The 14,389-nt window shown below is 41.3% G+C and overlaps 2 long non-coding RNA genes across 4 annotated transcripts in view; one reads left to right on the top strand and one right to left on the bottom strand.

Annotated features, from left to right (window-relative positions):
* Positions 1–14,389, bottom strand: part of LOC140613842 (uncharacterized) — a 62,176-nt gene that overhangs the window by 1,847 nt on the left and 45,940 nt on the right. The window lies entirely within an intron of this gene.
* LOC140613843 (uncharacterized) overlaps positions 1–14,389 on the top strand; it is a 60,773-nt gene that overhangs the window by 22,971 nt on the left and 23,413 nt on the right. For both annotated transcript variants that reach the window (XR_012014732.1, XR_012014733.1), the window contains exon 4: positions 7,276–7,474. This is a non-coding gene — a long non-coding RNA (uncharacterized lncRNA). The remainder of the gene's footprint in view (positions 1–7,275; positions 7,475–14,389) is intronic.

Here is a 14,389-nt window from a genome sequence, read left to right as displayed (position 1 = left end):
CCTAGGGTAGTTCTCTGACCATTTTTTTTTTCACCTTTGTTGCTTGCAGAGTTGTTTTTTAGATAAAAAATTTTTTACAATAAAACTTGGTATATATACAATTAACTGCCCCTTTTTGGGGGTGTATAATTCTTTTTTTAAAATTTTTAAAAATTTGTTTATGATAGTCACACACACACAGAGAGAGAGAGAGGCAGAGACACAGGCAGAGGGAGAAGCAGGCTCCATGCACCGGGAGCCCGACGTGGGACTCGATCCAGGGTCTCCCGGATCGCACCCTGGGCCAAAGGCAGGCGCCAAACCACTGCGCCACCCAGGGATCCCTGGGGTGTATAATTCTATAAATTTTAACAAATATATAAAGTCATGTAACCATCACCACAATCAGGATGTCCCTCACTCCAAAAACATCCTTGATTCCTCCTCTTTGGAGTCAAACCCTCCACCCATCCCCAGGCTCTGGCAACTCCATACTATAGTTTTGGCTTTTCCAGAGTGTCCTATAAATCGAATTATATATCATGTAAACTTTTAGTTCTGGCTTCTTTCACTTGTCTAATGAATTTAAAAACCATTGATGTTGTAGTTTCCAGTTGTTGGTGATTCTAAATGATGCTCCCATAAACATTTGGATTATAGGTTTTTCTGTGAACTTGAGTTTTCTTCTCTCTAGAGTCAATACCTAGGAGCGGGACTCCTAGTCCTGTGGTTTGTATCTGTTTATTTTACGAGAAATTGCCAAATTGGGCACCTGGGTGACTCAGTTAAGCTCTTGATTTAGGCTCAGGTCATGATCTCAGGATTGTGAGACTGAGCCCTGCATCGAGCCCCAAGTCGGGCTCTGCGCTGGGCTTGGAGCCTGCTTAAGATTCTCTCTCCCTCTGTCTCTGGCCTTCCCCCTACCCCTCCATTGTCTCTCTCTTCAAAAAAAAAAAAAAGAGAGAGAGAGAGAGAGAAAGGAAAGGAAGGAAGGAAGGAAGGAAGGAAGGAAGGAAGGAAGGAAGGAAGGAAGGAAGGAAGGAATTCCCAAACCGTTTTCTAGAGTAGCTACATCATTCCACATTCCTACCAACAATGTGTGAAAGTGCCAGTTGGCCCACCTCCTTGTCAACCCTTGGAAGGATCAATTTTATTTTTACTTTTAGCCATCCTAATAAGTGTATAGTAGTATCTTATTGTGGCTTTAATGTACATTTCCCTAATAACTAATATACTTGAGCATTTTTTTCACGTATTTATTTGCTATCTATGTATTTTCTTCAATTAAATATCTATTCAAATCTTTTGCTTTGTTTTATTGGGTTATTTGTTTTCTTATTGTTTTTTAAGAATTCCTTTTTAGGGGCATCTGGGTGGCTCAGTCGGTTGAGTGTCTGACTTTTGCTTTTAGCTCAGGTCATGATCTCAGGTTTGTGGAATCAAGCCCCATGTCAGGCTCTGTGCTCAGAGGAGAGTCTGCTTGAGATTCTCTCTCTCTCTCTCTCCCTCTGCCCCTTGCCTGCTCATGCTTTCTCTCTCTCTTTCTCTCTCTCTCTCTGTCTGTCTAAAAATAATCTTTAAAAAAAGAACTGTTTATATATTCTGAGTACAAATTCTCTGATAGACATGTGATTTCTGAAAATTTTGTCCCAGTCCATAACATATGCTTTCATTCTCTTTAGTGCATCATCTACAGAGCAAAGTTTTAAATGTTCTTGAAGACCAAGACATCAATGTTTTGTGTGTGTGCAGGGTCATTCTTTGGTGTTTCTTTTTAGCGACTCCTTGCCTAACCCAAGGTCATGAAGATTTTCTCACGTTTTCTTCTAAAAGTTGTATATAGTTTACCTCTTTACATTTCTATCCATGATCCATTTGGAGTTAAAAAAAATTTTTTTAGAACTTTTCAGAAGGGGTTATTTGTTAACTGAAACCAGCATATCCATTTACATCTGGTCCCCGGTACGTATATGAGCTCAGAGCTACAAGATATCTTTATCAGAGGCATTTTCAGTATTCCTGTTCTTTAATCAGTCAACAAATATTTATTAACCATGGCATTTTTCTTTTATTAGTGCCTTCTGAAGCAATTTAGAACGCCCCTGGGTCGACATCCTGTACTCCTAGTTCACATCTCTGGATTTCATTGTCCTCACAATTATTCCCATGGAACCAAAACTATTTTCATTAGCAGCCCACTGACAGATATACATTCAAGAAGTTTGGAGTCCAAAGGCAAAAGCAACTGTCTTACATCTCTCCCCAGTAAAATTCCATTTATTGTTCTCCTTAACAAAAAAAAGAACTCAGCCACACAAAGTGAAGAACAAATGGAGGTAATTGGTGGGATAATTCAAACTTCCATAGTTCTGTGATCCACTCCATCTTGACTATGTGGATGTTAGTGTTTTACATCAAGCTGAAAGGAGCTTGGAGGTCCCCTCATCCCAGTACTTCACCCAACCACTTAACCAAGCCAACGCATATCGCCGAGAGCCTCCTATGAGCCAGAGGCCCAGCACATACCAGATGAGAAAATCAAAGCCCAGCCAAGTGCAGGGAGCTGCCCATAGCTAGAGCTTGTCCAGGGGGCACTAAATCATGATTCTCACATCACTGACCACCACAACCTCCTCATGTTGCTTCACATCCTCCGCAGGTCATAACTCCCTGATGCTTCTCTCCTGGATCCCGTCCCAGCACTGTCCTCGAATGATAGGACATGTGTGTCTTGGTTTCTGGGAGTGGACTGCAGCTCAGGGATGTGGGTTTTGGGAAACAGACTATGTTTGGGAAATGAGTTTAAAGAGAAGTTTTGAGAAGGAGTGCTGCGGCTTGGGAGATGAGGTAACTAGAAAGAAAAGGCCAGGGGCTGTGGTTTGGAAAAGAGAGTTTTAAGAAGGGAAAGTATGATTTAGGGTTTTTGTTTTTTGTTGTTTTTCGTTTTTTGTTTTTTTTTTTTTTTTGAGAGAGAGAAAGGTCTATAGTTATTGAGAGGGAGATAAGGGAGAGAGGGCTGTGGTTTGGGGCAAGGGGTTAAGAGAAGAGTTAGGAGAAAGAAGAATAGTTTTAAGGAGTCATCTGTGGATTCAGGCCAAGATTTACTTATCTTAGACTCAAGTTCATATATTAGGTACATTTCAAAATTGTACCTAAAACAACAACAGTACAGTTTTAAGGGTTATGCTCTGAGAGTTTTTTTTTTAACAATAACTTGGAATATTTCCTTCTTTGAAATAAGTGTTTAGGTAACATTCTCATGCATTAATGATGGCTTAAGAATGCCAAAAGTTTTGAGTTTTTTCTCTTTCAACTGAAGCAGGATGGAAATCCTGTCTCTTTGAAGATAGCCACGAAGGGCAAAGCAGCCTGCATGCTATGAGAATGAGGATTCCCACCTGTAAAACGACAGCCTACTTGGCACAGACAGGTGGCAGCCTGTGCCTTGTCCATACATGGAATGAGGAAGAAATACCTGAGCTTAGGTTAAGAAACTATCTAGTAGGAGCTCAGAAATGGATTCACTCCAGAGCCTGCAAAAAGAACAAGCTAGCCAAGTTGGTCCCTAAAAAGTTTATCTAAAAAAATAAAAAATAAAATAAATAAATAAATAAATAAATAAAAAGTTTACCTAGATTCATGAGGTCTGAGCCAGAGGGAAGCCCTAGGAAGACTGCCAGGTTCTTTGATAGAGAAGAAAATACTTGGGAATTCAGTCACTCAAGTTTATATCAACCTAAGATTCCTATGTTGAAATCCTAACCCCCAGTGTGGTGGTGTTAGGAGGTGAGGCCTTTGGGTGTGATTTAGGTCATGAGGGTGGGGCTCTCATGAATGGGGTTAGTGCCCAGCAAGTCCCCATGGAGCTCTCTAGTTCTCTTTCTGCCATCTGAGGACACACTGAGAAGACAGACATCTAAAACCTCAAAGACAGCCAGCCTTCACCAGAACCCACCATGCTGACACCCTGATCTTAGAACCTCCAGTCTCCAGAACTATGAGAAACAAATTTCTGTTGTTTATAAGCCACTCAGTCTATGTTTTTGGGTTTTGTTTTTTTTTAAAGCATCCCTAACTGACTAAGACAGATGCCTATGGATAAACAAATGTTCATAGCAGCTTTATTCATAATAGCCAGAATGTAGAAAAAAAACCAAATGTCTACCAATTAATAAATGAATCAACAGAATGTTATAACTGCATAGTGGGATGCTATTTGACCATAGAAAGAAAGGAAGTTCTGATGTCTGCTACCAACTGAATGAACTTTGAAAATATTATGCTAAGTGAAAGACACCAGACGCAAAAAAGCCACATATTACATGATTCCATTGATATAAAATGTCTAGGATAGACAAATCCATAGAGACAGAAAGTAAATTAGTAGTTGTCAGCAACTGGGGGAAGAGGAGAGACTGCTAGTGAGTATGGAGTTTCTTTTTGGGGGTGATGAAAATGTTCTGGAATTAGATACTGGTGTTGGTTGTACAGCTTAGAGCATAGACTAAAAACCACTGCATTGCACGCTTTTCAAAAATGAAAGCGTTCCATTGCCGTTGCTCAGGCTGGTCCATCCACTGATTTCCCTGTTGCCTTCTCTGCTTGTCAGAATTCTCAACCCCTGGGGGCACCTGGGTGGCTCAGTCAGTTAGGCATCTGCCTTTGGCTCAGGTCCTGATCCCAGGATCCTGGGATCGAGCCCCACATCGGGCTCCCTGCTCAGCAGGGGAGTCTGCTTCTTCTTTTCCCTCTTCCCCTCTTCTCGCTCACTCACTCTCTCTCAAATAAATAAAATCTTAAAAAGAAAAAAAAAATTCTTGACCCTTTTGAAGCCACCCGCCCCAGAAAACATTTCCATCCTTTAAGAAGGACCGTCTCTATGCTAACTTTCTGTTGACACTTCTCTCTCACATCCCTCAGCTTACTCTCTGCAGTGTTATAGGTTTGTGTACTTTTGTAAGCTTTGTCTTGCCTTGCCCTCTAAACCACTTGTACCTCCACGCTAGCCCAGTGCCTGGCACATGATAGGAACCGAATAGAAGTGGGCTCAGATGGGCATACCAAGCCACTCTTCTAACTCACCTGTCTACCATACCTGGTTATAGGGGGATCCTTGCTTCTTGCTTTAACCTCTTACAACTTCCATCCTTAAAGAGGGAGGTTGAAGGGTCCCAGCACCCAACATACCCTTCACTCAAGGCCTCCTGCAGCCTCTAGGACCGCACAAAAACCCCTTTGATAGATGCTCATGTCCTACAGGTAACTCTGAAAATGGTGAGGTCTGTTTTAGTCTGTTACTTGAGAACTAACATTAGGCCATGACACCAAGCAGCATAGCAGGACTCCTCCTTCTTCACCTCTCTCCCTCACGGCTACTGGCCTCCACTGTAGCTGATGCACTTAAAGATGAGAGAAAGCTGCGAGGCTTATAGGAATGGGGGAAGGGGTGGGCTTGGGGTAGAAGCTGCCAAGCGCCTGCAGCCAGCTCAGCTTGCCAAGCCTATTAGAGATGTCCGTAGACAGGAAGGCACCTCTGCTACAAGCACAGTATCTGTGTATCTGTACTCCACAGACAAGAACATTTCATCAGCCTAGTTTACTTTTCTCCTTTATTGGTTCTAACTTGGATTAAAAGGCTATGCCAAAAGGCCTGTAAATAATTTTAGCACAATTTATAAAGTTTGAATTTATATTACCCTCATTATTGAAGCAAATTATTGCAAACTGAACCAGATATTGAGTGCTAAAGAACATTCTATTTAAAAGAAGTGTATGGTGAATCCATTTGTAAAATGAATGGTCACTTCCCAGCTTATTTGTACATATGTTTGGGGTTTTCGAGCATTGGATTTCCTTCCAAGGTGGTAAAAGTTTTCTTAATAGATATGAGGCGGTCTTTGAAAAATAGCTTATTTCTTATTACAGAAGAAACAGATGGTCATATATCATATGTGTTTTTAGAACCTAAAAGAAAATGCTCATGAGAACTTATGATGCCTCACTCACGGTAGCTACTCATAAAAAATAAAATGATAAAAAAAAAATAAAACGAAAAAGAACTCACTCATATTCCCACTGTCTAGAGGTAACCAGCATTAACTTTGTGGTATCTATCTTTCTAGTCTTTTTCCGTGCATATTTTGAGCACACTGCTGTTTTATAAGCTGCTGTTTTCACTTAACAGGGCGTTGTGAACATTTTCCAGATCCCTCACTAGTTGCAAGGTACTCCCTGGTTCAGCTGGGTCAGATCTACCCGTATCTCGAATGCTGACCTGCAGCCTCCTAGCTAGGGGAGGGCAGGGACCATTCTGAAGGCAGCCCCTCCCGATGGAGCTGGCATTGCATTGCCTCAACACGTTTCTGTGCCATCCCAAAGTATTTAGGTTGAGAGAGCAAAAGTCCAAAGCCCCTCAGAAGGACCTCCTAGAGCAGGGCTGTGAGAAGAGTACCTGGCAGCCGGTGTGTCATCTGTCACCTGTCATGCTCTACTGCTGGGTGACATAGCTTTTTTTTTTTTTTTTTTTTCGGTCTTTTTCTGGCCTCAGAAGTTTCTTTCGGTCTCTGGCCTTAGGAGGAACTGATGGCAGCTCGATTGGGTTTCTGCCAACCATGAGGAAAGAAAAAACCCTACTCGAATGGTCCCTTATCACTGGGCCTAAGCTCTGCAGATAAAGTGGTTTCCTCCCGCATTACGTGTCATGGATTATTACAGAGTCACAGTGTTTCCCCCGAACTCTGTGACTGAGGGAGGACAGTGCTTTCCCAGGAGTATTAAGTCTGCTTTGGGGGTTTTGCGAGGGGACTCAGAGCCTGTGGTGTGCTGAGCAGCCAGCTGGGCTCAGTCTTTGATGATATTACGGTATTTATGTGCATGCCGTGTGCACAGGGGGGTGCAACTCAAAGCTGGCCTTCCAGGCTGGGGTTCAAAAACAGTTTATATTCCTAGCTAAAGGTACCAAAAGGAAACTACAATAGGTAGATGGAGCCAGTCCATTACTTGAGTATATTGAGGTTTAGGATTTCCTTAGGTTTGGGAATGCAATAGTGAAAATGTCTCGGTTACTGCCATTTACTAGGTGATTATGGGCAAGTTCCTTAACTCCCCTATTACTCAGGTTCCTCATCTATATGTGGCTAATAAATGCAATGCAATAAAGACATCAAAGGGGATGTCATCCAGTTCGCATTATGCAATGTGTACAAGTACTTAGCCCAGGGCCCAGTTCAGCAAAACCACCTCGTGAACGTTACCTATATTTTTTTCTAATAAATTTTTTTTATTTATTTATGATAGTCACACAGAGAGAGGGAGAGAGGCAGAGACACAGGCAGAGGGAGAAGCAGGCTCCATGCACCAGGAGCCCGACGTGGGATTCGATCCTGGGTCCTCAGGATCGGGCCCTGGGCCAAAGGCAGGCACCAAACCGCTGCGCCACCCAGGGATCCCACGTTACCTATTTTTATTGAAGTTGAGCTTCCTGTCTTGTGTCAAGGTAAGTGATGATTATCCTATCACGACCTGCCATTTAACCTCAGGGTTTATATCTTCTAGATAAAAACATGTAGACAACACTCATGTGAACCAGGGAATCATCCCAAAGATACATTGCCCTCATAGTACCTCCGTTTTTTAGGAAATGGGATGGGAGACAAAGACTCGTTTCTGTGACAGAAAGTGCTCTTGCTAAAAAGAAAAGGAAAGATTGATGAGGTAACTGAGATCAATGCAATTTTATTTGTAAACCGTCTCAGTATTTATTTTTAACTTATTATTTATTTATTTGAGAGAGAGAGAAAGAGAGCGCACAGACGGAGGGAGGGGCAGAGGAGAGGGAGAAGCAGGCTCCTCGCTGAGCACAGCACACAGCCCAATGCAGAACTTGAACCCAGGACCCTGGGATCCTGACCTGAGCCGAAGGCAGACGCTTAACCAACTGAGCCACTCAAGCGCCCCTAAACTGACCCAGTTTAGTAGTTTGACAAGAAAGATGCTTGGTTCTGAGGCTTCGGCAAAATATAAGAACAACCTGTGGTTTTACCAGTCCCACCCCTTATTACCCCAGTAACTCAAACTAGTTTGCCCCAAAGCTACTGCCATCACCAGAGAACCTGGCAAATAGTCGTCGCTGCCATGTACCTCCTGTTCCATGTACCCTCTAGCACACATGCCTAATGTTGCCTGCCCACCCGACACCCTGGTCCTATCAGCCCTGTACATGCTCATTTTGCCTGGGATCCTCATGAACTCAACAGCTGGCTTGGACTCAACGTTACTGTGACTTGGCAACTTCCCATTAGTAGATCCAAACTCCCCGAATAGTCAAGGACATGGGTCTTCAGACTCAAAGGTTTTGGAGCTCCCAGAAGGAGCCTGAGAGCTGTGGCTCATATGCATTCAGTTCTCATTTTCCCTCTTCCTGGATCACAAAGACACCCCCCACCCCATCTCCCTTCCTCCTTTCCTCCTTTCCTTCTTTTCTTCCTAACTTCTTTCCTAACTCCTATTCCTTCCTCCCTGCCTTTCTTCTTTCCTATTTTCCTTCTCTCCTTTAGGTCTAACCTAAACCTTTCTTGATGTTATTTAGGTTCATAGGATTAACCCATGCTGCGAGTTTTGTGAGATCCTTACCCAGTCTATATACATCAGTCCCTCATCTCTATGCTCAGGATTTTCTCTTAATCATTCACTATTGATTGCTTTTGCAGACACGCTGTGCATGTTCTACTTTACACAATGTTAACTACAATGTAGATTTCTTCTTACTTTAGAAGACGAGTCACAACTTATCAGAGAGCTAACCGTTGGAATCGTTACTTGTGCCTAGTGACAGATGAGGGAAATATCCTATTTCATATCCATTGCATAGCAATAATTATATCTGCTTGAAAATACCTCAATTGACACCTGAGGAAAAAAGTTTAGCAGTGGAACCATACTCAACAGCTATGACAATTGTGTGCTAGATATATCTTAGCTCTATTTTTATTTCATCACTTGAAAGTATACAAATCAGAGATAACTTTTATGATTTTCTTCATTTTAAGATTTTATTTATTTATTTACTTACTTATTTAGAGGGCACACATGGGGATGCAGGGCAGAGGAAGACGGAGATAGAGAATCTCAAGCAGACTCTCTGCTGAGCGTGGAGCCAGACGCAGGGCTTGATCTTACAACCCTGAGATCATGACCTGAACTGAAATCAAGAGTCTGACCCTTACCTGACTGAACCATCCAGGCATCCCAGATTTTATAATATTCTAAAATCTATCAATGATAAGGTAAATTTCAGACTGTCTGTATTTTCTCTTTTTTTTAAAGTTTTTATTATAATCTAGTTAGTTAAAATAGAGTCTTATTAGCGTCAATAGAGTGATTCAACAATTGCATACATCACCTGGTGCTCATCACCTGGTGCACACATCACAACAAATGCCCTCCTCAATACCCATCAGTTATTTAATCCATCCTCCCCCACCACCCTCCCACCACCAGCCCTAATCTCATTGGGTTCCTTAGCTCACCAAAACTTTTTCTCATCAAAGCCAGAGGCTCAACTATGCTTGAACTGTACTTATATTTTAAATCCTAAGGCCAACTATTAATATAAACTTCTCATCATCCTTTTAATATGATGGGATCTATCAATAGAGTCAGTTAAACAAAGAGCTGAAGAATCAATTAAATAGAGAAATGTTTAATTATGAATGATCAAGGCAATTGAGACCCCAGAAACCCTCTTTGCTTGAACTTGAAAAAGAGCCATTGCCTCCAGGAGAGCTCTGCTCTCCCCTGCTTACACCCAGGGCACAGGTTCTTTGGTGACTGCAGCACACTAGATGTCAGTGCCTACCTGCCCAGGTAACCTGCATGACCATGCCCTACACAATGATGTATAAAAATGAGCTTAACCTACAAAGCTATTGACCTGTAGTGTCCTCTAGCCAACTGATACATATTTCTACGCCCAAGCCCAGAAATGAGTATTCTGACCAGATGATAATCACAAGTATTCTCAAAATAAAAAGGGGGGTAGGAAATATGGTAGGATCATGAGTTAGCCAAATTCATAAGGATATCTGAAAGAGTAAAGCCAAAAATAAGCCACCTCTATGAAGATGATGAAGGTGAAATATAGGTATAGGTCTACTTTTAGGTACATTTGATTATGTCTTATGTTGGTTTCATGGGACCTCTGTTTTTGACTCTTTCTTTAAAAAATGTTCATGGAGCCATAAATTGATAAAGTCTTCTCACAATATGGTTTGGGAAGTCACTATCAGAAATCTTGAGTGACGCCTGGGTGGCTCAGTGGTTGAGGGTCTGCCTTCGGCTCAGGGTGTGATCCCGGGGTCCTGGGATCAAGTCCAGCATCAGGCTCCCTGCATGGAGCCTACTTCTCCCTCTGCCTATGTCTCTGCCTCTCTCTCTCTCTCCCTCTGTGTCTTTCATGAATAAATAAAAATCTTAAAAAAGAAAAAAGAAAGAAATCTGAATGTGCAAATATTTGAGCCAGCAATTTCATTCTAGGAATGGATCCTGAAGAAATATACACACATACCCATGAAAACTATAGGACAGCAGCAATGTCTCCAATAGCAAAAAATTGAAACCATTTTACAGTTCTCATAAATAATGCAGAAAAAAATAAGTTCATAATATTTTATCTCTTTGGATTATATCTTTAAGGAAAATTGTAAATAGCAACATTATCAAGTTAAACAAGAATTTAAACATTTTATGGCTTGCATATGCATTGCAATTTTTTTTTTCCCAAGAATAGCTTAAAAAAAAAAAAAAAGAATAGTTCTAATGTTGTTGCTCCAAGAGGTGTTGTTGGTTTTACTCTATTCTCAGTAGCACTGGGTATTAATTTTTTTAAACTATTTTGGGAAAAGTAGAACAATATACTCCTGGAATGAATTATACATTTGAAAGTTTCTCTTTTATTAATTAATTATTAATTGCATTTGGTGAATTAACTGTTCAGGTCCTTTGTCCATTTATTTGTCTAACAATATTTTTTATTAGTAATAATAGTTGACTCCTACTGAGTGTCAAGAGGCACTGTTCTAAGTACTACACAGATATAATCACATTTTAACTTTACAAAACTCCATATTACTGGTGTCACCATTTTACAGATGAAGAAACTGAGCCCCAGATATGTGCACATCGTAAGAAGTCTAATTTCAGAGTTGAGGCTCTTGCTGTTATCATATTCTGTGGCTTCATATGAATGTGTCAAATAGTTAAGATATCATCTTTCATCTGTCATACTTGTTAAAAGTATTTTCTCAGTGTTATATTTTTTACATTCTTGCATTCTTATGTGCAGAACATATTAATGTCCTTATGAATTCAATTTACTTTTATCTCTGTAATTTCTTCTATCATTTCTAAGCTTATAAAGATATCCCTGCTCCAGAAATGTGAGAAATTTTCAAATTGATATTTCCTTTCAGTGTGTGTGTGCAAAATATATGAATATACATATGCATTTGTATTTGCGTATATAAATGTACATAAACATTAACAATATACAAATTCTTTAATCCACATAGACATTATCATGGCATACGATATGAGGCATTTGGGACCTTTTTTAATCCTGACACTGTGGCTGAGCAGAAAATCTCTCTGCCAGTGTCCAGATGAGATACTAAGCTACTAGGATTTTAATCTTCAACTTACCTTTGCTCCAATTGATATGATTAAGCCAAGATTATTTAACCCAAGCCCCAATGAGTCATTCCAAACCTTTGAATCATCCTGACAGACTTGACAAATCTTCTGCTGAATTACTGCCTTGGAGAATTCTTTGCATGACTAGTTGAACATTGAATGTCTGCAAGCCTTATGATTTATAGTCCTTCATCATCGAGGCACATGCCTGACCCAATGGTTACACCCACTGTATTTCCAAAGAGAAGAAATATCTTAGGCATTAAATTGGTAGGTCCCAGTTGGTTCTGAAGTATAGGTCAGTAGAGCAGTGCATATAGTATGCTCCCATTTAGGGGGTGATGGGAGTAGGAATATGTATCCTTCACATATAGAAAAAGATAGGTATACATTAAGATATGAATATGGGTGTAGACACATAGTATAGATACATAGAAGGCTACATAAGAACACTGGTCAGACCTGGGGGCTAGGAGTGATGAGGAGTGGAGGAGAGTTTTCACTACTTATTATCTTACTGTGACTTTTGAATTTTGTTTTGTGTGCCTGTATTATCTACTCACAATGAATTTTTATATTAAAAATAATTAAAAGTTGGGATGCCTGGGTGGCTCAGCGGTTGAGTGCCTGCCTTTGGCTCAGGGTGTGATCCTGGATTCCCAGGTTCGAGTCCCACATCGGGCTCCTTGCCTGGAGCCTGCCTCTCCTTCTGCCTGTGTGTCTCTCTCTCTGTCTCTCATGAATAAATAAATAAAATCTTTTAAAAAAATAATTAAAAGTTAAGTTCAGGAATCTAAGTGGTGATTCAGTAACATTTTCGAGTCACCTTATGGAAATATAATGCAGGGTTGATAATAGAAGGGGTTACTAATTCCAATGTGGTTTGGTAACAGTATGCATTATCCAAAATTTCAGGTTTTGCGATGTGCAGGCCACACTCCCTTTGCTCTCATCTGAATCCAGTACCCCACTTTGGTTACAGGGAACTACATTTCCCAGCGTCCCTCCAGTCTAAAAGTGGGAGCAGCTTCCTAGTGTTCCTAATCTCTGGAATCCCTCTCCTTTCTAGCTTCCAAGTTTGCCTCCTCAGGTCTTCCATTTCCTAGGTAACCAATTCTTTGTATCAAATTTCCTCTGTTGGAAAAACCTGGAATGGCTCTGCTTTTCTGGTCAGACAGCCTGACTGATACACTTCACAGGCACACATTTTCTGTTTCTTGCTGGAAATATCCTTGCCCACGAATAAGAAAGACACCTTTGGGGCCTCTCATATATTATATGATCTTAGATTCAGATTGCAGAACTCCAAACACACTGAGCATTTGGTTATTTCTTTGCATATTACCCCTATATTCCATAACTACCATTCTGCATCATTGCCCAATGCTGTAAATGGTTTTTTAAAGGATACTATTTGGAGATACATACTTAGGAATAATTGCCTTTGCATTCTTCTCAGAGTCAGAACACTTAGGACATGAAAAGTGGAAACCTCTCTGGTGAGACTCTTCAGGACACTGGCCTGGGGCTGTATCAGGCAGTAGCTGAATTGTGAAAAAGTCAGATATACAGCTTCTCTCTGGCAGAGATTTTAGGGGGGAAATGACTGTGTGGTGCTCAAATATGGACTTTCCATTTCTCGGCTTGCTTTGTTTCCAGCAGTTCTACTCTTAGAAATCAAAATCTCATTTCATTTGTTCCTCAAGAAAGATAATTGTTCTTGACCAGACCAGTGGCCTTTATCTAAAGACCATGGGCCTATCTCTTGTCAACCGCAGGGTACTTGCTAAAATTTAACCTAAGCCTAACTGATACAGATCAATTATAGGTTTGTGAAGGTTTGCTAACACGTTTTAATTTGCTTAGGGTTTAATTCATCTAAAATAATTAGGTTTTCTCAATTCATAAGTTATCCAAATCATTTTCTGGCCTGGTGTGAGCATTATCATCCTTCATAATCACAGGCAGTGCCTGACTCAAGGCTTCTGACTTATGCATGACCCTTACATCACTGCTCTTCTGCACTTGGTGGGACCCCGCCCTTCCTCACCACCCCTGCACCTGTCACTTCTTTCCTCCATCTGCTACAGGTGAGAATGTACCTTCCTTCTTCCCTCACAATCCTCTTCCCTGAAGTTGACCCAATCCTTCTACCCCCTAACCACAGCAATATGAAGTTAACCTGAACCCCTGCACCCCAGCCCACTTCAGCTGTAGAATCTGTCCCCATCCCCATCTCTCCACTTTTGGCCTTTGGGACAGACCCACCCAACCTTTCACTAACCCTGTTGATGTCTCACACATGGCCCTATCCTGCAACCCCAAAGGCCCTGCCCCTCCAATAACGTGCCCTTAGTCCTGACTCTGCACATGATCCCTGATGCAGGAACAAACAACCTCAACTATTAAACATCTCCTCCCCAGGCATTCACCTTGTGAGGGTCCCGGTATCTGTCCCTCTTGTCCTTTACCTGTTCCCCATTAATCTTCACCCTCTTTGTCAAATCTCCCATCTCTCAATTGTTACTCCTGACCTGACCCTGTCATCCATGTAGACACAGATTTACTAAAGTGTTAATGAAGCTTAAATTTTAGAGGTCCTTGCACAGGTCCCTTCCAAGGCCTCATGTCTTGTTTTGCATTCATAATGGTGTGTTCCTCCTAAAGAAGGCCCCACACGTGTTAAAACTTCAGGCCACAAAACCTGGGTCTGCTCCTACTT

Source organism: Canis lupus, chromosome 22 (assembly GCF_048164855.1).
Source record: "Canis lupus baileyi chromosome 22, mCanLup2.hap1, whole genome shotgun sequence".
Classification (NCBI taxonomy): Eukaryota; Metazoa; Chordata; class Mammalia; order Carnivora; family Canidae; genus Canis; species Canis lupus.
This window is presented reverse-complemented; position numbering and strand designations above follow the sequence as displayed.